General features: G+C 40.6%; 1 long non-coding RNA gene across 1 annotated transcript in view; it reads right to left on the reverse strand.

Annotated features, from left to right (window-relative positions):
• LOC148112662 (uncharacterized) overlaps positions 1-26,205 on the reverse strand; it is an 87,812-nt gene that overhangs the window by 18,653 nt on the left and 42,954 nt on the right. Inside the window, exon 2 of the long non-coding RNA XR_015729239.1 lies at positions 6,366-6,517. This is a non-coding gene — a long non-coding RNA (uncharacterized LOC148112662). The remainder of the gene's footprint in view (positions 1-6,365; positions 6,518-26,205) is intronic.

A 26,205-nucleotide genomic window follows, 5' to 3' on the forward strand; every position in this document is an offset into this window, starting at 1 on the left:
GGGACAAAAAGAAAAGAATTAGAAGATGAGATTAGTAAACAGGAACGGGCTTTAGTAGCTAATCCAACAGATAAGAAAATTAAAGAGGCAATCAATTTATTGAAAGGTCAATTTAATATGTTAATAGCAGATCAAGTGGCAACTAATTTAAGATATGCAAAATATAATACTTTTTACAATGCCAATAAACCAGGCAGGTGGTTAGCATATTTGTTAAGGAAAAAGCAAAAATCAAGGACAATAGAGAGAATAAAATATAAGGGTAAAGAGGTTTATGAGCAACAATTGATTAAAAAATCTTTTTTAGAGTTTTATTCGAGGCTGTATACTGGTGATAAAATTAAAGATATAGATATAGATAGATATTTGCAGAAAGAGAATATTTATACAATTTCAAATGAGCAGAGGGATAGTTTAAATCAATCGATAACTTCTGAGGAAATTGCGTTAGCAATTAAGCAGTTGAAAGTGGGTAAAGCTCCTGGGACGGACGGTTTGACGGCTATTTACTATAAAACCTTACAGGAGGAAATGATAGAACCGCTGAAAGAATTATTTAACAATATACAACAGGGAGGAGAGGTACCTCCAACTTGGAGGACAGCATTTATTTCGTTGATCCCAAAAGAAGGGCATGACGATACAGATCCTAAAAATTATAGGCCAATTTCATTATTAAATACAGACTATAAGATATTTGCAAAAATTTTGGCAAGTAGATTAATGACAGTCATGCAGCAAATGATTCACCATGATCAAACTGGTTTTATAAATGGTAGACAAATGAAGGGTAATGTAAGGCAAATTGTTAACTTATTAGAGTATTTGGGAAGGAACAACCAGGTCCCCGCAGTGCTTGTGTTCTTGGATGCTGAGAAAGCCTTTGATAGATTGAATTGGCAATTTTTACTAAAACTAATAGAAAGGATGCAATTTGGAGAACAATTTGTACAATCTATTAAGGCAATATATCAAAAACAAACAGCGCAAATAATAGTTAATGGTGGTTTAACAGATGTTTTTAATATAGAAAAAGGAACAAGGCAAGGCTGTCCCTTGTCCCCGTTATTGTTCATTTTGACGCTGGAAATTTTATTAAACAAGATACGCGAGATGAATACAATTAAGGGAATTAAAATTAGACAGCATGAATACAAGGTACGAGCATTTGCGGATGACCTGGTTGTTACCTTAACCCAACCGGTACAATCGATTACAGCCTTGATGGATATAACCTGCTTATACGGACAAGTATCTGGTTTTAAAATAAATGCAGCTAAAACAAAAATAATAGCTAAAAATATGGTTAGGAGCCAAAAAGAAGAGATAGAAAGGTTAACAGGATTTGAAGTAGTTAAGAAGGTTAAATATCTGGGGGTCTATATTATGACTGCAAATACGAAATTATATCAGTATAACTATGAACCATTATGGCACAAAATACAGAAAGAGTTGGACAACTGGAAAAAACTACAACTGTCTTTGCTGGGAAGGATAGCTGCTGTAAAAATGAATATTTTACCAAAATTTCTATTTCTTTTTCAAATGATACCAATACTTAAAAAAAGATGAGAATTTGAAGGAATGGCAGAAGGGCATAAATAAGTTTGTGTGGGCAGGGAAGAAACCATGAGTCAAACAAAAGATATTGCAAGATACTAGAGAAAGAGGTGGTCTTAAGATGCCCAATTTAAGATTGTCTTATGAAGCTGCTGCCCTCTCAGCAATCACAGATTGGATAAACTTAACGGAGGAAAAGATATTGAATATTGAAGGATATGGTTTGGTTTATGGCTGGCATGCTTACTTAGTGTATGATAAGAAAGTAGATAAGACTTTTAAAAGTCATATATTAAGAAATGCTCTATTGCGTGTCTGGAAAAAGTATAAATATAAACTAAATGATAGGTTACCAATATGGACAGTACCCAGACACGCGATAGAGAAGATAAATTTAGAGCAAAAGCAAGATAAGATTACATATAAGGAACTCCTTTATAAGGAAGGAGTCAGACTACAGTTAAAATCCATGGAACAATTAAAAGAAGAAGGGATTATTAAGACTTGGTTTCAATATGGACAGCTGCTGGCCAGATGGAGAGAAGATCAAAAAATTGGTATTTTGCAGCAGGATGAGAATTTGATAAAGCAAATAAGAGATGAAGGTCAAATGCACATAAAAAGGTTGTACAATGCATTATTGGAAATAGATTCAGAAACAGACTTAGTCAAGGATTGTATGATAAAATGGGCACAAAATGTAGGTGAACCAATAATGATGGAAACATGGGAAAAGATATGGGTTAGAAATGTAAGATTTACACAAGCACAAAATTTAAGGGAGAATTTTTACAAAATGTTTTATAGATGGCATTTAGACCCAAAAAAACTAGCTTGTATGTATCCAAATTTACAACCCAAGTGTTGGCGATGTGAGTGTGAAGATGCTACATATTTTCATATATGGTGGACATGTAAAAAGATTAAGGCTTTTTGGATAAAAATATGGTGGATTATTCAAAATATTTTGAAGAAAAAAATTAAATTTACACCACAGTTTTTTCTGTTGGGAATAGTTACGGATTGTACTGTAATAGAGACTAAGCTGGTTTTGAACTTAATAACAGCTGCCAGATTACTGGTGGCACAGTACTGGAAGAAGGAAGATCCACCTACTATTGAGGAATGGACATTAAAAGTTGTGCATTTGGCGGAAATGGCAAAAATTTCATCATACCTTAAAGACCATTCAAATGAGAGATATATATCGGAATGGAGAAAATAGATTGATTACATACAGAAGAAGTATCCGAATAAGAAGATTCATATAGCTTATGAATGAAATAATATTAAGTAGTTTATGTTTGTTTTTTCTGAGTTATAAGGAGTTAAGGACCTAGGGAGAATATGAAATGTAATAATTTGTTAGCACATTTTAGTTCTTGGTTTGTGAATGCTATACCCTGTGCTCGTTCTGGGAAGTCTAGGGAGGGGGGTGGGGGGAGGGAGGGGAAGGGAGGGTGGGAAGGGGAGGAGGGGGGGTTGAGGGGGGAAGGGTGGGGGGGGTGAAAATGTTTGTATTTTTCATAAAATTTTCAATAAAAAAAAAAGAAAGAAAAACCACACATACCCTCCTTAACAGAATGGATAGCCCAACTGCAGAACACTGCAGTTGCCCGTAAGGTACTGGAGGAGGCATGTCAGGCAGATAAGAAACAAGCTGAAAAAAACATGTGAAGCCAAAAGACTATAAAGTAGGTGATAGAGTTTACTTCTCCACAAAGTATTTACAGTCCACCCAACCATCTAAGAAAGTGGATCCTAAATATGTGGGCTCATTCCCAATTATTAAAGTAATTAACTCAGTCACTGTACAACTGGAGTTGCCAAGAACCTTAAACGTATTCACCCTGTGTTTCAGTGCAGTTTGTTAAAACCTGAAATTGTGTCACACCTGACACTCCTTCTGTACCCACTCTAATTGAAGGAGAGCAGCATTTTGAAGTTAAAGAAATTCTAGATTCCAGGAAACATAGAGGGAAGGTCCAATACCTCATTGCCTGGAAACATTTTCCCACTGCACATCCACCCATCCACAAATGGGTGGATGCTTAACATGACCGGGCACCTAAACTCCAGATTTTTTATAGAAGATACCTTGACAAACCCTGAAGGAATCACTGTTCTTGGTGTGATGTGTTGCGTGTTTTACCTATATAAATTTTCTCTGCACGGCTAAAGCCTCTGTTACAGTGGGCTGAATGTCAACTAGCCTGCTGCTTGCTGCCATAGAAAAGGGGGGAGGGATCAGTGGGGAATTTTTCATTGCAGCTTTGCAACTACAGCCTGAACTTTGCTTACCTCTCCAAGGTCAGTTCTTCTAGTGTTGGTATGTAGAAGTCCTCTGGTTGCCTAGCTACAAGGGGGTTGGTTTGAACAGTTTGTTTCAAGTTGCTGTTTTCACACTTGCCTAGAATTGCTTCCTTTCAGTTCATTTCTAGTAAAGTACTTTTCTCTAAATCTATAGAGCTGAAGATTTTTTCTAGGAAATGGACAGAGGCAGCCCTGACAGTTACTTTCTTCCCCAAGTTGGGGATCAACAGTTCTATGGGCTGGGTGACCGTCTAGATCAGCTCACTTACCAGGTGGTCATAATCAAAATCACTGTCCAAACGCCCTGGTTCTTCTTCTGATGGGGTTGGTGTTATCCCTCTAGCTTTTGGGGAGGGACAGAACTCTATGACCTTGGCACTCTTCAGGGCTATGTCTTTGATGCGCTGTGAGGGTTTGATCAGTTTTTCTCCAGGCAGGCAATCTCCTTTTTTGGCTGGGGACTTTGTGCAGCACTCAGCAACCTGGTGACCATCCTTACTTCACTTGAAGCAGGCCATCAAGCACAGCAGCACCATTTGGGGTTTGGCTACTTCTCTCTTTCTGTCGGGCAGAGATCACTTCCACACCCTGCCAGAGCAATATTGGTCCCTTGCCTGGCCGATTTCAGCCTCCTCTGCGAGGATGTACCAGTTGTGGAGGTGATTCAGGGCTCCTCTGGTGATGCAGGCATGGTACAGGTCATCATTCAGCCTATCCTTGAAATAACTTACCAGGATGTCTTCCAGCCAGTCCAAGCAGCAGGTTAGGTCCTGGAACTCCTCAGTATTCTCAGCTACAGGGAGGTGACCCTGCCTCATTGTCTTGATATGATCCCTAGCCTTGCGATCAGCCAGAGGGTCTTCAAATCTCCATCTCAATGCTGTCATGAAATGGTCAAAGATGCAGACTCCAGGGTATGGGCATTATGGAGGGTCACCATCCACCACGTGGCAGCCCCTTCCAGGGCCAAGGTGACAGCCCTGGCCCTGGCCCTGGCCCTGGCCCCTTCAGTGGAAAAGCCTCATCCATACTCCTGCATGTAGGTGAGGACATGGGTGATAAAGAATCCCAATTGCTGGGAGTCTCCATCAAACTCAGGGGGGTGCCTTACATTACAGCTGTGGGGCTTCTCCTCCCCTGGCTTTCTGGATGTTCACATCACCTTGGTCTCCCCGAGGAGGATTGACAGGTGTGGCAGATACTCTATATGCAGCCTCAGCAGTACACAGGAATGTCCCCAGTGTAAGGGACTCCCTCCTTCCACCTGTGGCTTCTCCATGCTCTCCATCCCCTCCTTCCATGAAGGCCTTGGCCTCTCAGGTTTTCAGATTTTGGAAAGCTGCCATCATGAAGCTCATTGCTTGCTTCATGAGATGATTGGCATGGTCTGGCTCTTTCTCCAGGTCATCGTCATTGTATAGTGCATCCATCTCCCATCTCCAGTCATTCTGCCAGTTGTCTCAGGTGAGGGTGACTCCCTTTTTTTTTTTTTTTTTTAATTTGATTTATATGCCGCCCTTCTCCGAAGACTCAGGGCGGCTTACAATGTGCTCAGCAATAGCCTTCATCCTTTTGTATATTTATACAAAGTCAGCTTATTGCCCCCACAAACTGGGTCCTCATTTCACCTACCTTAGAAAGGATGGAAGGCTGAGTCAACCTTGAGCCTTGGCGAGATTCGAACCCTGCAGTAATTGCAGGCAGCTGGTCTGGTTCTCCCTCCCCAGTCCTCCTTTTTCCCCATGCCGATGGACTATTTTGACTTCACAGGGTGCTCACTTGCTCCTTCCATTTGCTGGAGGTTGTGTCAGGTTGAGCCCAAGGTCTCTCCCCAGCACTTAGCTTCTTCCTGCTCACTTCCCTGGTTGGACATCTTGTGCATGGTCCCCAGGGTAGGGTGGGTGCACTACATTCTTGTCTTCTTCAGTGCTGAGACAAAACAGATGGCCCCAGGCTCATCCCTCTCCCCTCCCTTTCTCAAGAAGATACATCAAGTAAAGAAGGACCAAAGCAAGTGACAGATCATAAAGATACTGAGGCTTCCCCCTCCCACCAGAATGGCATCATCCTGAAAGGGATCTATGGGGACCTGACACCAATATGGGTTTGTCAAAAACAGATCATGGCAGACAAACCTCACTGCATTCTTTGACAAAGTGATTAATTTAGTGAAGATATTTGAGGGGCTGTCACAAAGAGGTGGGATCAGCCTATTCTCCAAAGTACCTGAAGCAGGATAAAAAGTAATAAATGGAAAATTATCGAAGATTAGCAAATTAGCAAATTTAAGGCTAATAGTGAGAACAATAAATTAATCAGTGGAATGGCTTGCCTTCAGAAATTGTGGGTGCTCCATCACTGTTTTCGAGAGGAGATTGGACAGCCATTTGTCTGTAATCATATACCCCGTGCATGCGCATGTGACACCCCTCCCCAGCCCCCACCCAGCTCCTGGCATGCGATGGACCAGTAGGCCCGTTTTTCTTTCTCACCTGGCTCCAGATCCTCTCTATGTATCTGGGGAGGGCGAAAACAGCCTTCCCCACCCCCTTGGAGGCCCTCCAGAGGCCCAAAATGGCCCATTTTCCAAATTTCAGTTGGATAGGAAGTGACATTTTTTGCTGTCCCCAGCCTGCAGAGACTCCTAGAGAGGAAAAGAAAAAAATAATTGAGGAATATTATAAGAAATTATATCAACAAGAGCAGATATCAGAAGGAAAAATAGAACAATATTTGGAAAAAGTAATGATTTCTAAAATACCAAAACAATTTTAAAAAACATTAGAAGAAAGAATATCAATGATGGAATTGATGGAGGGAATTAAAAAGCAGAAGAATAGAGGAAAGCATCGCTGGAAAGCAACTGATTAAGTTGCGAACCAGCCAAAAAATAAACTCAGGAGGTAGTGGAGGAGACAATCCTGGAGAATAGTTAAGCCAAACTGTGAACCAGTTAAATAAATAGAGATAGAAGTGGCAGAAAACACTGTTGGGAAATAGCTATTATGAATCAGTTAAATATTAGACTTTAAAATAAAGTATTTTGGGAGTGACAAATTTTAGATGGAAACGTTGATTGATTTAGAAACAATTAAGAGAGGAGGAAAATATTTTTTGTCAAGATTATGGATACTAGCTGCCATTTAAAAGAGGTACAATATAGACTTGATGTAATGGGTCTTAGAAATGAGGAATATATATGAAATATTGATTGTTAAAATGATAAAGATTTGGAATGATGTCTATTTGGAAATAATTGTTTAGAATTTAGGGTGACATAGTGGAATGTTTAAAATCTAAATGTTTAGAATAAGATTTCTTTTTCTTTTTCTTTTTTCTTTAAAGAGGTAAATGGATAAAATTTGGAACAAAATTGGTTGAGGGAATGTGAGTAATTGTATTTACTTTATACCGGATCAAATCCTTGCTCTAAAAAGATGTATTTTATGTTTCATGTTTTAAAAAATAAAAAAAAACTTTTCAAAAAAAAAAAAAAGCAGAAGAATGGAAAAACTCCGGGACCAGATGGACTACCAGCAGAATTATATAAAAAGTTGCAAAATGTACTAAGCAATACAAGTATTTAATGATTTACTAATAGAAGCCAAGGTTCCGAACTCATGGATGGAGGCATATATAACTCTTATACCAAAAGAAGAGACAGATGTACAACAAATAAAGAATATAGACCAATTTCACTATACTAGACTGGACTATGGACTGTCAGGCCGCTTTCGAAAAACTGAAACGCTTGTTTGCAGCTGAACCTGTGCTCAAACACCCCGACATAGAACAACCTTTTGTAGTACAAGCTGATGCTAGCGACGTCGCCGTAGGAGCAATACTCTTGCAAAAGAACGAGAATGGAATATTACAACCCTGTGCTTACACATCCCGTAAACTATCCGAGACAGAAAGGAGATGGGCCATATGGGAGAAAGAAGCATTTGCAGTTAGATGGGCGCTGTTAACATGGAGACAATTTTTAGAAGGGGCGAAACACCCTTTCGAGGTGTGGACTGACCATAAGAATCTAGAAGCATTAAAAACTCCACGCAAACTATCACTGAAACAGGCACGCTGGGCCCAACATTTCAAGCAATTCAATTTCACTTTACGTTACCTTCCTGGCGGAAAAAAATTCATGGCGGACGCACTTTCCAGATTGCCACAGTACAACAGCATAAAGAAGGAAGTGGTTCAACCGATGATCCCCTTAACTCAATTGGCAACACCTGTCACTACCAGAGCACAGAGTAAAACCAATCCAGAACTCTCGGGGGATTTACTCGAAAAGTTACGAGAAGCGCTAAAAGCTGACGAGTGGTTTAAAATCCACTCGAATGAATGCACACTTCGCGACGGACTAGCTTGGGTTGGATCGAAATTGTATGTTCCGACCACATTAAGGCCGACCATATTGAAATATGCTCATGATGCCAAAGCCGCAGGACACTTTGCGTTTGTCAAGACTTTACATCTTGTTAAAAGACAGTTTTGGTGACCTGCACTTAAAAAAGACAGAGGCATATGTGGCTAGCTGTCCAGTATGTGCCTCAGCTAAAAGACCTCCAGGAAAATCCCCTGGATTACTGCAAAGTGTGGCTAGACCAAACGCCCCATGGAAGGAAATATCTATGGATTTTATTGTGGACTTACCAGACAGTGAGGGCTGCACTGTCATTTGGGTAGTAACTGATTTGTTTTCCAAACAAGTACATTTCATACCTTGCTCAAAGATCCCTTCAGCAAAAACTCTCGCAAAACTGTTTATTAGGCAGATTTACTGACTACATGGGTCTCCGAAAAGAATAATTTCTGACAGGGGTGTGCAATTTACTTCCAGCTTAATGTCAGGTATGCTTCCTTCAGTATCCAGGAAAGAAAACCCCAAAGTCAAGCATTTTGAAGAATTTGGTACTTTTACTGAATAAGAAATGATTAACAACCCAGTTAAGCTGGAAGTGAGCAAAACGCGCGAAACGCATCTACTAAGCTTCTTCCCCCCCTCGTGTTTATAAATCCTCAGCCAACCCAAAGGTCTTCCAAAGGTCAGGTGGCAACACGTCTGGCAGCGTCATCCATCAGGAATGTCGAGACAGTTGGTCAGCCGTCCCCTTTTGAAAATACAGTTTTGATTCCCACGAAGTCCCCTCCTACAAAGACAAACCCCCTCCTGCTCCCTTCCCCCCCTTTGCTCCATACCTAATCCCTCCCCATTTCTTATGGCAGCTGAAGCAGGCAAGCTGAGGCTGACATCACCCCTTTATTGCTCCAACTTTTCCCCAAACACGCCCCCATTTATGGCAAGTCCCAGAGCAAAGTGATCACACACACACACACACACACACACACACACACACACACACACCTCCAGCAGCCTCTGGCTGCAAATCTAGCAAAATGCTGTTAGCACAACAGCTGCAAAGCAAGAAATCCAGAGGGGCAAGGGAATAAGGAAGCAAAGGAACATGGCAATGGTTTCAGGAAGCAAAGAAACAAGGCAATAAATCCAGGAAGCAAGAAATAAAGCAAGAAGTCCAGGAAACTCCAAACGTCGGCAACAGCACACAAAACTCCATGAATTCAGTGTTTGTTCCCGACAAATGCCCCTCCCCACAGCATCTCTTTAAATCTCAGTCCCCAGGTGTGCCTTGTGAAGAGGGGTGTGGTGGTCGCCTTCCGAGTCATCGGGTCAGCCTACACTGTTCCCGCCTCCTTTCCACTCTCTGTGCTCGTGGATCAGGAGGGGGCGGTCCTTGCCCATTGCTTTTCATTTCCACTGCTTGCCCTCTCTCAGTCATCCTGCCCCCATGCCTCCCTGCTAGTAAGCTGTCCACTCCTGAGGGGCTCTGGCCTGCTTCCTCCCCACATTCCTCCGAAGCCAACGAAGCCGCCCCTTCGGTCTCCCTCAGCTCCAGCTCCGGCTTGTCTTCCTCTGCAGATTCAGACTCCAATGGGGACATGACACCAAATATATAGGTACAGATTAGATGAAACTTGGCTAAAAAGCAGTAAATATGGATCTTGGAGTCTAATACATATGAGCCAGCAGTGTGCTGCAGCCACCAAAAAAGCCAATGCAATCCTAGATTGCATTAACAGAGGGATAGAATCAAGATCACATGTAGTGTTATAGTACTGCTTTATAAGGCCTTAGTAAGACCATACTTAGAATACTACATCCAGTTTTGGTCCCCATATTATAAAAAAGATATTGAAACTCTGGAAAGAGTGCAGAAAAGAGCAACAAAGATGATAGGAGGGCTGGAAGAAGAATGGTTGCAGGAACTGGGTATGTCTACTCTAGTGAAAAGAAGAACTTGGGGTGACACGATTAGCAGTGTTCCAATATTTGAGGGGCTGTCACAAAGAGGAGGTCAATTTATTTTCCAAAGCACTAGAAGGCAAGACAAGATGCAATGGGTGGAAACTAACCAAGGAGAGAAACAATCTAGGACTAAGGAGAAATTTTCTGACAGTGAGAACGATCACTGGTGGCTTTTAAGAAGACACTAGACAGCATTTTGCTGAAATGGTATAGGGTCTCCTGCTTGAGCAGGGGATTGGACTAGAAGACCCCCAAGGTCCCTTCCAACTCTGATGGTCTTCTGTTCTGTTCTAAATATATTTTTGGGTTGCAAAAGGTGGCTCCAAAACAGGTTTTTTTCATTTCCTTGCTGCCATCCTATGGTCATGCTCATCCAAATATTTGCATTCCAAGTATTGTCAGAAAATGAGGATCTGAGTGACAATTAAAATTGTCAGATTTACCAGGGTCTCCAAAAAGCTCCTCCATTCTACCTTTATGCTATCCAGCTGACAATTCTTGTCTGAGCAAAACTATAGACCTAATTTTTGCAAAACAAAATGACAAAGTTTCATTTTATACCACTCAAATTAACAGAGGGGATAATTTGGATTGTTTTTCACAGGGAAGTATGGATATCATTGTTTAAAAGTATCCTTTTAGCTCTATCTATCTATTTAGCTATCATCTATCTATCTTTCTATCTATCTATCATCTATCTATCTTTCTATCTATCTATCATCTATCTATTATCTATCAATCAATCAATCAATCAATCATAAAAAAGAATTTTGTATAAAGATTTGTTTACCTACGCCCTTGTAAAAAAGCATTACATGGTTCTTTTTTCTGGCTTCCATAGCATATTTGGAGGTCTGTAGGCATTTTAGATTACTGTTCCTTCTTCTGTTCAAAATACAGTCCTGTTAAATATTATTTGCCAATCAGGGTCAATATCTAGAACTGGTCAAAAAACATGGTCAAGTACCTGCATTTGGAGTGGATGAAGAAAGAGCATTATATACAATTCCACACATATGTTGTGAGATAATAATGTTTAGATAAACCCTGGTGCTCTTGACTGATAGGGTTTTAAATCTGACTTACAACAGTTAAACAAGGAACACAAATTCCTTTGAAATAAATTTACACACTTACGCTAATTATAATTGCAGGATTAGTCTATCGTTTATCCTGGCATTAAAATATGACAAGTAAAGTGGGTATATGCGGAACAAATTTTGAATTACTGTTTTAATCTTGGACATGTGGTACTCATTTTGACAGGAGTTGTGACCTTAAATAATATTACACCCATTTGTAAATATCTTGGAAAACTGGTTTGACACTGAGAGGCCACTCCAAGGCTCTTTTAAATAACAGCAATTACTTGAAAGAATGGTGTAGTCATCTATTTTAATAATGATTGAGTGTAGCTGGGTTTTCTCTTCAGATTTTCAGCATCTTTATACTTATAACTTTCTTTATAAAACGTCTGGACTTATAAAAGTCTTTCTTTGCTCAATGCCATACAGCAAATAGCATTTTGGGACCTTTCAATTATATTTTTCTTTTCTGTGTGTGTGTGTGTTTATGAATGTGAATGGCATTAATTACAACAACTAAAAATATGCTTAAATGAAAAAAATTATTTGAGCAATACATAGAAGTAGAAAAGTATAAATGAACACCCCTTTTAAACATGAAATCTCCTCACAAGCCCATTATTATTCTGAATAATAAAAGAGAAAAGTTGGAGTGATAACAAAAACAAGAATGCATGTCTATGTATGTGTGGGGGAGAGAGAGAGATCTTAGCATAGTATTAACCCCTTGGAATTGTATGTAAAAAAAAAAAATAAGACAGAGCCATGGAAGTGTGTGCTTGAGTGCTTGTTGATTTGTTATAGAATTTATTTTGTTTCCAGTGTGTGTACTTTGGTAGGTATGGTCCTTCTTATTGAAAGGTATTTCTGATGAGTTCTTCTGCAGAGAAATTTGATACAAGTTTCTCCTGGATTACGGTGCTGCCTAAATCTCTAAGATAATATGCTTGTGCCTCCTTGCTTATTTATACAATGCAAAGACTTTACTACATGATACATTTAGGTTGATTATTAGACACAAAAAGGGAGATAATCATCATCCTTACTGTTATATCTGCAATTGATGGGCAAGAATGGAGACAAGATGGAGGATAGCAGGCTAACAGTAAGTTTATTTCTAACAAATGACTAACAAGGTTTCCAGAGTGGCAGCTAACACAAATACCGTTCAGCTGTCAGCAACAGCTGAGTTCACACCAGCCGGCTATTTATACCCGGCTGTCAAATACCTCAACCAGTCAGCAGTTAGTATAGCGCCCCCTAGGAATGCGGACTGGAGTGGAAACTTGTTCGTGACACTCCTTCCCACCTAGTGAGGCGCATGTGTAGTCTCGTAAATAGTCTGGTGGGTGCCGGGCCCGGCTGGATCTTCTTAGGACTACTTCAGTTGGAACAACGGGCTGGGCCCTTTCTTCTATGCAGTCGTCCTGGACCTGTGGTTCTACTGAGGTCAGTTCCTGTTCCTTCAATGGTGGATTACTATTCTCTGGTAAGTTTTTATTTTGTTCTTGGTTGCGTGTTGTTGCTTCGGAACTCAGTTCCTCCTCGATAGCTGTTATAGGTCTTGTTTGCTCCATGGCTCCCAGTGGGTCTTGCTTGATTGGGTTTTGAATTGTTTGTCGTTCTCAACCCCTTAGCTGATTGATATGGCACCTCCAACTTCTGCCGTCTTCTAATTCCACTTCATAGAAATACGGGCCATTTATTCTTATAATCTTGCCAGGTAGCCATTGTTAGGGTGTGTGTAAAAAGTATTTGTTGCTTGTGCAACGAGCAGAGCAGAAACACACAGGGAAGGAGATAAACGTACAGCTCGTGTGAGAAAAATACTTTATATACAAGATAAGAAGCAGTCTCGGTGTAGGTAAAACAGTCCAAGGTCATAAACAGTAATATCAGTCCAGTAAGTATCTTCCCTTACCAAAGCAAACAGACTTTAGTAACTCTCGGTATACAGTACCATATAACAATTCAGTCTAACACCAATCAGCAGAAAGACACAGGAAGCAACAGGAGCAATCAGGAAAAAGAACGCTTCTCTGCGATGCTTATTTATGCACTGTAGCCTAATTACAGGGTTCAGCAAACCCTGATTACGTGGCTCAGTTGTTTCTTAAAGAAACAGATATATTGCCTGACCAACAAGTTAGGAGTAAGCTACAAGCTGAACCTAACAGCCATAATGGGTTTCTGGCGTAAGTCCTAGCATAAACCTTGGCTCCCATATCAAATGCTCTTATCCTCCCCCTTAAGTCTATTGGAGTTTCTGGGGCATAATTGGGATGGAGCCTATCCAGGGTTGTTCTCAGCCGCCTGCCCATTAATCCCTCGGCAGGGCTTTGATTAGTGATGGGACATGGCATGGCGTACTGGACTAATAGGTATTGGGCTACCCTCTGTTGCCAGTCGCCTGTGGTCATCCTTCCTAGGGCTTCTTTGACTGAGCGTACCATTCGTTCAACCATTCCATTAGCAGCAGGATGAAATGGGACCATTAACATGTGTCTAATTCCTTGGCTAGCCAGGAAGCATTGAAACGGGGCTGAAGTAAACTGCGGTCCGTTGTCAGAGACCACCAAGTCAGGCAACCCATGGGTGGCAAATAATCCCCTTAGCATCTTTATAATAGTGTCTGATGTAGTAGATTGTAAAATGTTAACCTCTAACCATTTTGAAAAAGCGTCTACTGTGATTAGTAGGTTTCTGCCCTGGATTGGGCCAGCTAAATCTATATGAATTCTTGACCACGGACCCCATAGGGTTTCCCATTCCTGACTGGGGCTTTAGGTGGGGATAGCCTTGATTCCTGGCATAACCTGCATCTAGACACCCAATTAGTGATTGCAAGGTAGATGTTTGGCCACCAAACATAACCACGAGCTAACCCTTTCATTCTGACAATTCCAGGGTGTCCCACATGCAATGCAGAAAGAACTGTCTGTTGTAATGATGCTGGAATGACCACCCAGTTCCCCCAGAGCAAACACCCTTGCTGGGCTGACAGTTCATTTTGTCTCATTTTAAAAGGTTTAAAGTCAGCATTGACCAGTTCTTTGGGCCAACCTCGAGTCACCCAATCCAAAACTTGAGTCAAGAGTTTGTCTTTTGAGGAATAACAAGCAATGTCATGTGCTGTTACAGGAACTTGGAGGTCATCTATGAGTAGGACCAATCATGCAGGGGCAGGGTCTTGAACCTGGCAGCAGGCAATGGCTCAGGGCATCTGTGTGTGATAGGTGTTTGCCAGGTCTGTAGAACAGTGAATAATCATATGCGGCAAGGAACATAGTCCAACGGGACATCCAAGGGGACAGCACTTGCGGTGTCTGTCAGTTGCCAGCCAGGAGACCCAAAAGCAGCTTGTGATCTGTAATTAGCTTGAAATGCTGGCCGTAAAGATATTCATGGAACCTTTTAATTCCAGCTACCATAGCTAGAGCCTCTTTATCAAGCTAGCTATATTTCCATAGGAGAAAGGGTTCTTGAAAAGAAAGCTATGGGAGCCTCAGTGCCCTTTGGAAGACAATGGCTGAGTATAGCCCCAACCCCATAAGGGGAGGCATCTTAGGCCAAAACAATTGGCAATTTCTCATCATATTGAATGAGAACACTGTCAGAAGTTAAGAGGGCTTTGACAGCTCTAAAAGCTTTGGCTTCCTTAGTTCCCCAAGACCAAGGGGCTTTGGCATCTAAAAGCCTGTGTAAGGGTTCTGCTATAGAAGCCTTATGAGGAAGGAAAATGCTATAAAAATTAAGCAATCCCAAAAAGGCTTGTAACTCAGCCTTTTGTGTGGGAGTTGGAGCTTCTTTGATGGTTTACCTTTTCAGCTGTGGGATGTAATCCTGCTGCATCTACCAAATACCCTAAGAATTCTACTTTAAGGACAGCAAAATAGCTTCTCTTTTTTAAACCTACATTTTGGAACCTTTGGAGAACTGTTCTTAAACGGTGCAGTAATTCCTTATTAGTTGTTGCTGTAACCAGGATGTTGTCAAAGTAAGGAACAAAACTTTGGATTCCCTGTAAAAGCCTCTCCATTAAGCTTTGGAAGATGCCTGGGGCCATGCTGACTCCAAACTGGAGATGGTAGCATTTAAAAACTCCTCTATGGGTGACTATGGTCTGAGCTAAAGCTGTGGCTTCGTTGACGGGGAGCTGCTGATAGGCTTGTGCCAAGTCTAACTTGGCAAACACCTTGCCTTCTCCTAAAGAGTGCAACAGGTGTTGCACCACAGGGACTGGGTAGGAATATGTTTGTAACACCCTATTTAACGTGCACTTATAGTCTGCACAGACTCTCAATAATCCATCAGGTTTTATGGGTGTCACAATGGGTGTTTCCCATTGTGCATGGTCTACAGGCTTAAGAACACCCTGTTCAATGAGTTTGTCTAATTCTGAATCTAATTTATTTCGGAGTGCAAAAGGAACTTGTCTTGGTTTAAGGTAAATTGGAGCTACAAAGGGGTCCAAATTAAAAAAATATTGGGATGCCTGTGTATTTCCCTAGACCACCTTCAAATACTGAGGGGAATTCCTTGTATAGTGAGTTCCATTCTGTACTGTTTATATGGTTTACTCCTGTTAATTCCTAACCCTAAAGACTGGAACCAGTCTAACCCAATTAAACTGGGTAATGTTCCTTTAACTACAGTTAGGAGAAGTCTTCCAGAGAAATTATTAAATTCTACTTTGAATTTGCGACTACCAATTATGGGTATATAGTTACCCTGATAGTCTCTGATTTTTCAATTACTACTTTTAAGCCAACTTTTTGCTATCTTGAGCACCAGCCTTTTAATAGTGCTCCAAGATACCAAGGATAGAGAGCATCCTGAGTCTACCTCCATGGGGCATGGAGCTCCCTCTAATTTAATGGTTAGAAATATTTTTTTTCTTTTTTTTTTAATATATACTTTATTGATTTTTTAAAAAAAAAATTTTAAAAAAGAAAACATCAAATCTCTGTTAACATCTGAGGTGTCGTGTAATTACATATTTACGTTATATACATTATATACATATCTATTACATTTGAATCTACCATTATTGAACATATCCTTACAATCTCATTCTATTATTCCACCATTTGTACCACCTTTCCCATACTGCCTTGAATTTTGAATTCGCATCATCATTAAGAACACTTGTTAATTTTACCATTTCTGTGCATTCTAGAATTTTGTTTATTATTACCACCTCTGGAGGAGTTTGTTTGTCCTTCCAGTATTTTGCAAAGATTAACCTGGCCGCTGTTATGACATGTATTATAAGATGTATCTTATCTTTAGAAAGTCCATCTCCGATCATTCCTAACAGAAAAATTTCAGGGGAAAGTTCTATATCTTCTTCCACTATTTCTCGTAACCAGTTTCGTATTTTTGTCCAAAACTTTTTTGTCTCAGGGCAGGACCACCACATATGAAAGAAGGTGCCAACCTCCTTTCCACACTTCCAACATATTGCTGAAGCACTGGGAAATATTTTTGCTAATCTAGCTGGCGCTAGATACCATCTATGGAAAATTTTGTAATGGTTCTCCCTATAAGATGCTAATTTAGTCAGATTATAGTTTCTGTTCCAGGCCTCCTCCCAGTTATAACTTATAACCAATGTTTTTTTCCAAAATATTTAATTGATTTCTAGCTATTCCTTCTGCCCTGTCCTCGCCTAGTAGAAAGTTGTAAAATTTCGCTAGCATTTTCTTTTCCGTCCCCAACATAATTTTGTCCAAATTGTTGTGCTTCACCTCTATACCAAATTGAACCCTATCTTTTTGATATCTTGAGCTTATCTGTAGATAGCTCCACCAGTCTAAATTGAAGCCTTGATTTATTAATGTTTCCCGTGATTTAAGGATACCATTATCATCTAATATGTCTTTATACGTGCCGAATTTCAAAATATCTCTTTTATTTGAAGCAGTCAAGGCCTCCATGATTGAAAGCTAATTCGGTACTTTCACATAAAATTGTTGCCTAATTTCTTCCCATGTTTGAATAAGGGTCTCCCTTCACTTGTGTTTATGGAAATATTATTTTTTTTTTGTTCTTTAAATCCCATAAATAGGCGTGCCAGCCTGCCTGTAGATCGTGGCCTTCTAACATCAAGATTCTCTTGTTTTATAATGTAACCCATTCTTTGATCCATACTAGTTTAGCCGCCTTCTGATATACTTCCCAACCAGGTAATCCAAAGCCACCCATATTTCTTTTCCCTTGCAGTGTCTTGTATGCAATCCTCGCCTTCTTCCCTTCCCATAAAAGTTCTCGCAACTTCTTTTTCAAATCCAGGAAATATTTTTTATCGAGATTCACTGGTATAGTTTGAAATAAAAATATAATTTTGGGGAGAATGTTCATCTTAATTGCCGAGATCTTACCTGTGAAAGATAATTTTAGCTTCTTCCATCTGTCTATATCCTGCTTTATTTTTTGTAATAATGGGATGTAGTTATCTTCCTTTAAAGAGGAATATCTTGGGGTGATCCATATTCCCAAGTACTTTATTTTCTTCACTATCTGAAGATCTAAAGACTTTTCTAGCTCTTTCTTATTTGCCTCTGTCATGTTTCTTGCTAAAATTTTAGTTTTTGTTTTATTAAGTTTAAAGCCAGCGACTTCTCCATACTGTTGTACTTCCTGGAGTAATTTGGGGCCAGATTTAAAGGGATCTTCTATTATTAAGGCCACGTCATCTGCAAAGGCTTGTGTTTTGAATATTTCTTTCTTAATTTGCAATCCTTTAATTTCTTTGTTATCTCTGATCTTTCTAAGTAGAATTTCCAATGCCATTATAAAAAGTAAAGGGGACAAGGGGCATCCCTGTCTAACTCCCTTTTGTATCCAAAATATCCGCGTCTTGTCCCCATTTATTAGAATACTCGCCCTCTGATTATGGTAAATATTTTCAATCATTTTTCTAAAATTTGTTCCAAATCCCATTAAATCAATTTGGTTGATCATAAATTTCCAGTTCAAGTTATCGAATGCCTTTTGGGCATCCAAAAACACTAACGCCAGCTGTTTTTCTGGGTGCTGCTCGTAATATTCTATGACATTTATTACAGTCCTCAAATTATCTCTCATTTGTCTCCCTGGGAGGAATCCCTTCTGATCGTTGTGAATCCAGCCATTTAGAATTTTTTTTAGTCTTTCCGCAATTATACTTGTAAATAATTTGTAATCTGAGTTTAGCAAAGAAATGGGCCTATAATTTGCTATATGTTTCGGGTCAGCACCTTCTTTCAATATGAGTGTAATATAAGTTTCTTTCCAAAAGTCTGGGATTCTTGTACCAACTAATACCTCATTAAATATTTCTAACAGTTCTAATTGTAGTTCTTCCTCAAATTTTGCATAAATTTCCCCCGGGAGACCATCTGGGCCTGGTGTTTTATTTTTCTTAATTTTGGTAAGAGCCAATTTAAGTTCTTCTATTGTGATTTTATTATTTAACATTTCTTTCTCTTCTTCCGTTATCTGTGGCAAGTTAGCTTCCATCAGGTATTGTTCAATTTTGTCTACGTCAATCGCTTCCTCTTTATATAAGGCTTCATAAAATTCTCTCGCTCTTTCTAGCTTATCCTCTTCTTTTATCAAAATATCGCCATTGGAGTCTTCTAATGTAAGAATTTGATTTTTTTCCTGTTCTTTTTTTAATCTGTACGCCAGCCACCTTCCAGACTTGTTGGCGTTCTCAAAGTGGTATTGTTTTATTCTCTTGATTTTTTGCGCCAACTCCTCCTGATCCAGAATATTAAGATTATGCCTTGCCATCATCCATTTTTGTTTGGCCACCTCGTCTCCCGGGTTTTGTTGTAGATTACTATCCGCTTCTTCTAGTTTCCTATTATAAGCCTCTCTAACTTTCCTTTCTTCCTTATTTTTAAATGCCATATACGATATCGCTACTCCTCTCAAGTACGCTTTCATGGTATCCAATACAATTTCCTTCGCCGTGCCTTGCTTGCCATTCTCAATAAAGAAGCGCTTAATTTCTTCATTTATTTTTATTATAAACTCTTTTTCATTCAGCAGGTTAGTCCTTAGTCTCCATCTCTGTTGCTTTCTCTTGTTAGTGTAATGCCAATTTATTTCAAGAAGTTTATGATCTGCCCACATATTTGTACTTATATCCACATTCTTAATTTCTAGACCTAATTTTCTAGTAGTCCATGCCATGTCAATTCTGGACCAAGAATTCTGTGAGGTTGAGTAAAAGGTATATTGGGAATCATGCGGGTATAGTGTACGCCACATATCAATTAAGTTAATTTCATCCACCAGATCAAAAAAGCTTTTTGGCAGAGGTAATCTTTTATTTCTTTTCCTTTCCCCACTTTTATGATCTTTCTCTGGGTTAACAATACCATTAAAATCGCCTAACATACATATTTCAACATGGGCCCAATTTCCTAATTGATCATGTAGTTTTTTGTAAAATTGTCCCTGTTTCTTATTCGGGGCATATACCCCCACCAACATCATTTTTGAATTACCTCTCTTAATTTCTACCATTAGAATTCTCCCTTTGGTATCTTTATACTTTAATTCTGCCTCAGTTCCTTTTTTCACATACATAGCCACCCCACTTTTCTTTTTCTCTGCTAATGATACAAACAATTTGCCAAATTTAGTAAATTCTAGACAATTTGCCTCATCTTTTTTTATATGAACCTCCTGTATACAAATTATGTCTGGATTCTGTTTTGCCAGTTTTGATAGAATTATCTTTCTTTTTTTATGATCGTTTAAGCCATTAACGTTTAAGGATAAAATTTTTAAGCCATCCATTTCTTGTATTATGTCCGATTTCTAGTTCTTGTTTGTCTTTAACGTTACTGCTCTTACTGGTCTGATCTTCCTTCCTTGTTCTTCTGCTTCTTCTTTTTTCTTCTCCTCTTCTATTTCTTCCTTTGTACTTTGCTCTTGTGAGGTTTCTTCTTCCGTGTTTGCCATATCGATCTCTTCTTTGCTAATTTGTTCTTCTTCCCCTTCTCTTAGTTGGTCTAAAAAATCTTGTGCTACAGCTAAACTATCAATTTTGATTTTTCTTCCTTGCCATGATACTAACATCCCCTCTGGCAGGATCCATCTAAATATGATATTTCTTCTGTTCAGTTGGCTCGCCAGAAACCTGTAGTTTTTCCTCACTTCCCTCACTCTTCTCGGAATTTGTTTCAGAATATTCACCTCCTTTCCTTTAAATACAACCTGTTCTTCTCTTGCTATGTTAAATAGAATATCCCTCACTTTCTTCCTGGCGAACCTCACGTGCTCCTCCCTGGGGAGCCTATTTCTTCTCACATAATTCATTTGAACCCTGTAAACCTCATCAAGTTCTTTAATAATATCTTGTTTATCTTGTTGAAGGGCATCAGCTATCAGCTCAGCTATTTTATCGCCTAAATCCTCTTCCTTTTCTTCGCAAATATTTTGGAAGCGAAGGTAGTATGAAGCCTTATCCATTTCCAATTGTATCAGGGACTCTTCGATTCCTTCGTTCTGTATCGCGAATGTCTGGTCCACCATATCTAATTTTTTCTCACTTTGTTCCATCCTTTGTTCTACATTTTGAATTCTTCTCTCATTGTTCGCAATAGAAGCTTGAATCTCAGTCATTTTTGAATCCAAAACATGAATGTCCGTTTTTAATTCGGAATGACTATTTAACAATTTCTCCTGCATTACTAACATGGTCTCTTGAATCAGCGATAGAGAAGATTGTACTATTTGAAGAGTTGGGGTTGTTGGTGGCTTGTCTGACTTCTGTATGCCTTCTAAGGGTTTCTGGATTACTGGGGACAGTGTTGTTAGAGTAGGATTAGATGGAGCTTTTTTGCCAAATTTCAAGATTGTCGATGTCATTGTTGCCATTTCTTTCAGAGTTAGCTTTTGTTCTCTTATAATTTTCTCAATATTTTTCCAAATAACTATTCAATGGTTTTGCCCCTATTTCCTCTATTAATTCCTCTTCTTAAGTCTATTTAAGAGATTTTCTATCTTCACTAGGCAGGATCAATTCATCAGAATATCTTCCTTAAGTCAAATCTTTATAATGCTCTGAAATTCTCAAACTTTCTTAATAGATTAAAGCCTATGAGTTAAATCACATTACCAGATCCCAAATTAATTCTCACATAGGCTTACAGAACCAAGAGTTTTATACCTATGTATCCCAATAAATATTATGATTACAATATAGCTAGATTCAAACCTTAATATAAAAAGTTGATATAAATAAGTTAATAAATACTACCTGTGATTCTTATATATCTAAATTCAAGCCTTAGTATATGGAATTAATATAAGTAAGTTGATAAATATTACCCGTAAGAATAAATATTCTGAGATAGATAAATATAACTAGATAAATATGAATAAATATAGTAAATGTAATTAATTGGTTAATTATATGTCTGGATCCTTATATATAAATATACTTAATAACGACAAGGTAGAATCAACACTTAAGTTCTATATTCTATATTCCTTAACCGTTTGTAATTCTTAATATTATTATTTGGAAAGAAAACCAAAGTTCAAGTATTAGAAACCCAATTACTCAAAAGAATAGGGGGGAGGATGGGAATCAGAGTATCATGATTTATGTATATAGTAAGGGTATGAAAGTCTTCTTCTTCTTCTTCTCCTCTTTTTTTTTTCTTACTTTTTTTCCTTTAGTTATAAGTAAATAGTGTCTGCAAGGTCATAAATCTTCTTCTCTCCACTCCTAGTAAGTTCCGACACTTCTCTATGGTAGGTCTCGCTGCTAGATCGTCTCCTTGTCAATCCTCTGCTATCTCACTCCTTCAGTTCAATGATGGCCGCACTTCCTGTTTCGCTGAAGCACTCAAAAAAAAAGAAATTCAGTAGTTCGATCTCTTGCTTACTTTCCTCCCCATTTATCGATCACAGCGCCAGCCACATCAATACTCATTTTCTTCTCCCTCTCACCACGCCCTCCAGAGCTCTTTATACAAGCGACCTGCTCCCTGCGTATTTCTCGTCAGCTTGTCGGGTCTCCGCCGTTACGATCTGCTCTGCTCTGCACTCTCCGTCGCTGCCTCTCACCACACCGAGCACTCCTCTCCCGACTCCACCGACCTCCTCTCTCAATGCTAAATCGTCCCAAGGTATGGAAAACGTGATGTCAGATCTGGTACGGCACATCCGATCTTCTTCTTAGCTCCCGTCTTTTTGCTGGCTATTGCGACTTCGGGCCCGCCATCAGATGGCCGGCTCACCATGTTGGATCGACAGAGCCGCCCGGTCTTGCGAGAGGTGGTTGCGCCCCACTCTCTCATTTGCCTGGCTCTCTCTCTTGTCCGCAGGGTTCTCTGGGACCCACGCCCCCAAAGGGATCCCCAAAACGCGGTGATAAAGGGTGTCGGGGAGCAGCTATCTCTCACTCGACACCATATCGCCGCAAATCACCAACCGGAAGTCTCAGAAATATTTTTTTTCATAGGAGGGGTAGTAGTTGGGCCCACAACGGGGGCAGTCTGATCTTTGTAAACTGTGTCAGCATTCCAGAAAAAAACCCAACTCCAAGTAAAGACTTTGAAGCAAGCAATTTTCAAAGTTCTATTTACTAGAATAGGTAAACTGGCACACCTGGGAAAACCCGAATCTGAGAGGTCTGGGTTTTCCCTCAGTAAGTCAAAACCCCCAAAACCATCCCCTCACTCCTCAGTCGATCATATGCTCCAATCAATCTCCGTCCCATCTCGAGACATCACTCCGACTACTCCTTCTCCAGATGCAGGATTGCCCTGACCTTGACTGACAAGAAGAATGCTATTATGTCTACAGATAACCCCTCTACTAAATCCCCCCTCCTACTTTCCCACACATGAGAAGGTGGCAGCATGGAAGCTTCCGGCCTAATATGGCTCCCAAAGCCAAAACACACCCTGAAAAATAAAACAGACAAAACACAAAAGAAGAGGTTAATACCTTGTACAGGACCCCTTAACCCCCTCTCCCCTCTCCAGGCGGACCTTTTGGTTTCTCGGGGAATTTATCATGAAATTACTTTACTAGAGTATCAGCATTCACATCTCAACTTTTCACTCAGGTAGCTTCAGACAATGGGTACCCTTTCCAGTATACCAAATATTGTAACCGACCCCTGAATAGTCTAGAGTCAAAGATCCTCTTAACTTCATAATGAGTCTCCCCTTGTACTACCAAAGGAGGGGGGGAGCAGCTGGTAAGGGCCTTAAGTTAGATTCTCTTGCTGGTTTCAATAAGCTACTGTAAAAAACTGGGTGTACTTTCCTTAATATGCAAGGGAGGCTAAGTTGGACAGTCACTGGGTTAATCACTTTCACTATAGGGAAGGGACCTATGAATTTGGGTCCAAACTTCTTGCTAGGTAACCTCAAGCTTAGGTATTTGGTTGACAAATACACCTTATCTCCTATTTGGAAACATGATTGGAGAGATTGGCGTTTGTTGGCCTGGGCCTTATATTTTGCCACTGATTCAGCTAAAGCTTTCTTAGTATTCTCCCAACCCTTTTTTAATGAGGTCATCCATTCTGTTAGGGACATGGAAGTGGGCGGCTCTCTAGGCAACTCAACAGTGGTGGGATTCAATTTTTTAAACAACCAGTTCTGTGGGTGTGGCTTACTTGGGGGTGTGGCTTTGTGGTCATGTGACTAGGTGGGCATGGCTAGCTGGTCATGTGACTGGGTAGGCGTGGCTAGCTGGTCATGTGACTGGGTGGGCATGGCTATGTGCATAGGGACTACTCAGAGGGCTGAAAAAAGTAATTTCTGACTGTCCTCGCACTTTTGACTGGTCCTCGCACTTATGACCATCCTCACATTTATGCCCGTTTCAGCATTCTTAACAACCATGTCAGTCATTTCACCACTACTTCTCTTCACCACGGTGACAAGATAGGGTGCAAAATGTAAAATGTGAGGACAGTCATAAGTTCAAGGACTGGTCAAAAGTGTAAGGACCAGTCAAAAATAACTTTTTCAGCCCTCTGAGTAGTCCATATGCACATAGGGACTACCCAGAGGGCTGAAAAAAGTGATTTCTGACAGGTCCTCGCACTTTTGACCGCTCATCATTTATGCCCATTGCAGCATTCTTAATTAAATTAATTAAATAAAAATGACCTGCTGGAGCGGTCGGAGGCAGTCCGAGGCGGGCATTCGGGCCAGCTGCAGGGCAAGGTGATACAACCGGGGTAGGTAGGCCACTGCTGCCTAGGTGGGAGGTGGGCGCAGCCTACAGGGCTGGCTGCAGGGTGAAGTGATCAGATCGGGTAGGTCAGGGGTCTGCAACTTTAAACACTCAACCTTCAACACATGTAAACACTTAAACACAACCTTAAACCTGGGTGGGCATTGCCAATTCCATATCACTTACTCCCAACCCAGGTTTTGTGGCTCCCAGTATTTTCTTTTAAACAGGTATCTCTGTGTGTCTCTTTCATCTCTTTCATCTCTTTCTTTGTCCCCCCCCCTTTCTCTCCTTCATCTCTCTTTCTCCCCCCTTTCTCTCCTTCATCTCTCTTCCTCTCCATCTCTCTTTCTCCCCCTTCTCTCCTTCATCTCTCTTCCTCTTCATCTCTCTTTCTCCCTGTCCCTTTCTCTCCATCTCTCTTTCTCCCCCCCCCCTTCCTCTCCATCTCTTTCTCCTCTCCTGTCTGGGTGGCAGTGGCAGCACACCTACCGCACCATCGGGTCACCCCTCGGCTTGGAGGTGGTACCTTATGCCTGTGCCCCATTGCACATGCATCCACCTGGCTGAGCCTGCAGTCAGCTCTTGTTGCTCTTACAATGGGGCAGAAGGCGCCCCTCGTCCTCCTGGAGCCCATTACGATGCGGAGCTTCCACTGCAGCCTGGGCAGCAAGTGTTCCAGGGTGGAGAAAAGTCACTTGTCTCCTCCAGCGACTGGATGGGCTAGGGCAGGGGTGGGCAATTGTGGGTCTTTTACAACCTGTGGACTTCAACTCCCAGAATTCCTGAGACAGCCAAGCTGCGAATGGTAATAACGCTGCCCAGTTTTCTTATTGATAATTTACATAACATCTAATGTATTGTTCCACCATTGTGTTCAATTTTTCAGCGGATCCATTAGTCGATGGATGGAAAGCTAAGCTAAGCTCCTGGGATGACTCAATGGACCGCAGGAACTCCTTCCAGAACTTAGCAGTAAACTGGACCCCACAATCTGATATTATTCTCCTTGGAACCTCATGTAGTCTGTAGATATGCTTCACAAAAAGCTTTGCCAGCTTCTTGGCCAAGGGTAATCCATTGCAGGCAGTGAAGTGTGCTTGTTTGGAAAAAAAATCAATGACAGTCCAAATCACCTTGTTCCCTCCGCTGTCAGGGAGTTTGACTATGAAGTCCATTGCAATCTCCTCCCAGGGTTTGGTGGGTTCAGCCATGGTTTGGAGAAGGCCAGGGGACTTTCCTGGTCTGGACTTCATGGTGGCGCAGGTGGCGCAGCTTTTAACATAGTCCTCTACATCAGCTTTCATTCTTGGCCAACAAAATTGTCTCCTAGTCAAATGGAGGGTTTCTAAAAGTCCAAAGTGGCCCCCTAGTCGAGAATCATGACCTCTCTTTAGCACCAGGAGTCGCATGCTGCTGGGCACATAAATCTTACTCCCCTTCCAAGCCAATCTGTCTCTTAGGGTTAGGTCCATCTGGTTTTCCTTGAACCAGGAATCGGTTGAGAGCACTGCTTTAACTCTGCTGTCAACTTGTCTTCAGGGAGGTCAGAACCATGGCATGTTTGCATTTTAGTGCAGGCTTGGGCTGCTGGCTGAGTCTCAGAGATCATGGCATGAACTATCTCTTCTCGTCAGCTGTCAAACTGGAGCTTACAGGAGAGAGCATCAGCTAATAGGTTTCCCCTCCTATTGTTTCAGGTTGAAGTTA

This window comes from Pantherophis guttatus, chromosome 8, assembly GCF_059756535.1.
Source record: "Pantherophis guttatus breed Tessera chromosome 8, ASM5975653v1, whole genome shotgun sequence".
NCBI lineage: Eukaryota > Metazoa > Chordata > Lepidosauria > Squamata > Colubridae > Pantherophis > Pantherophis guttatus.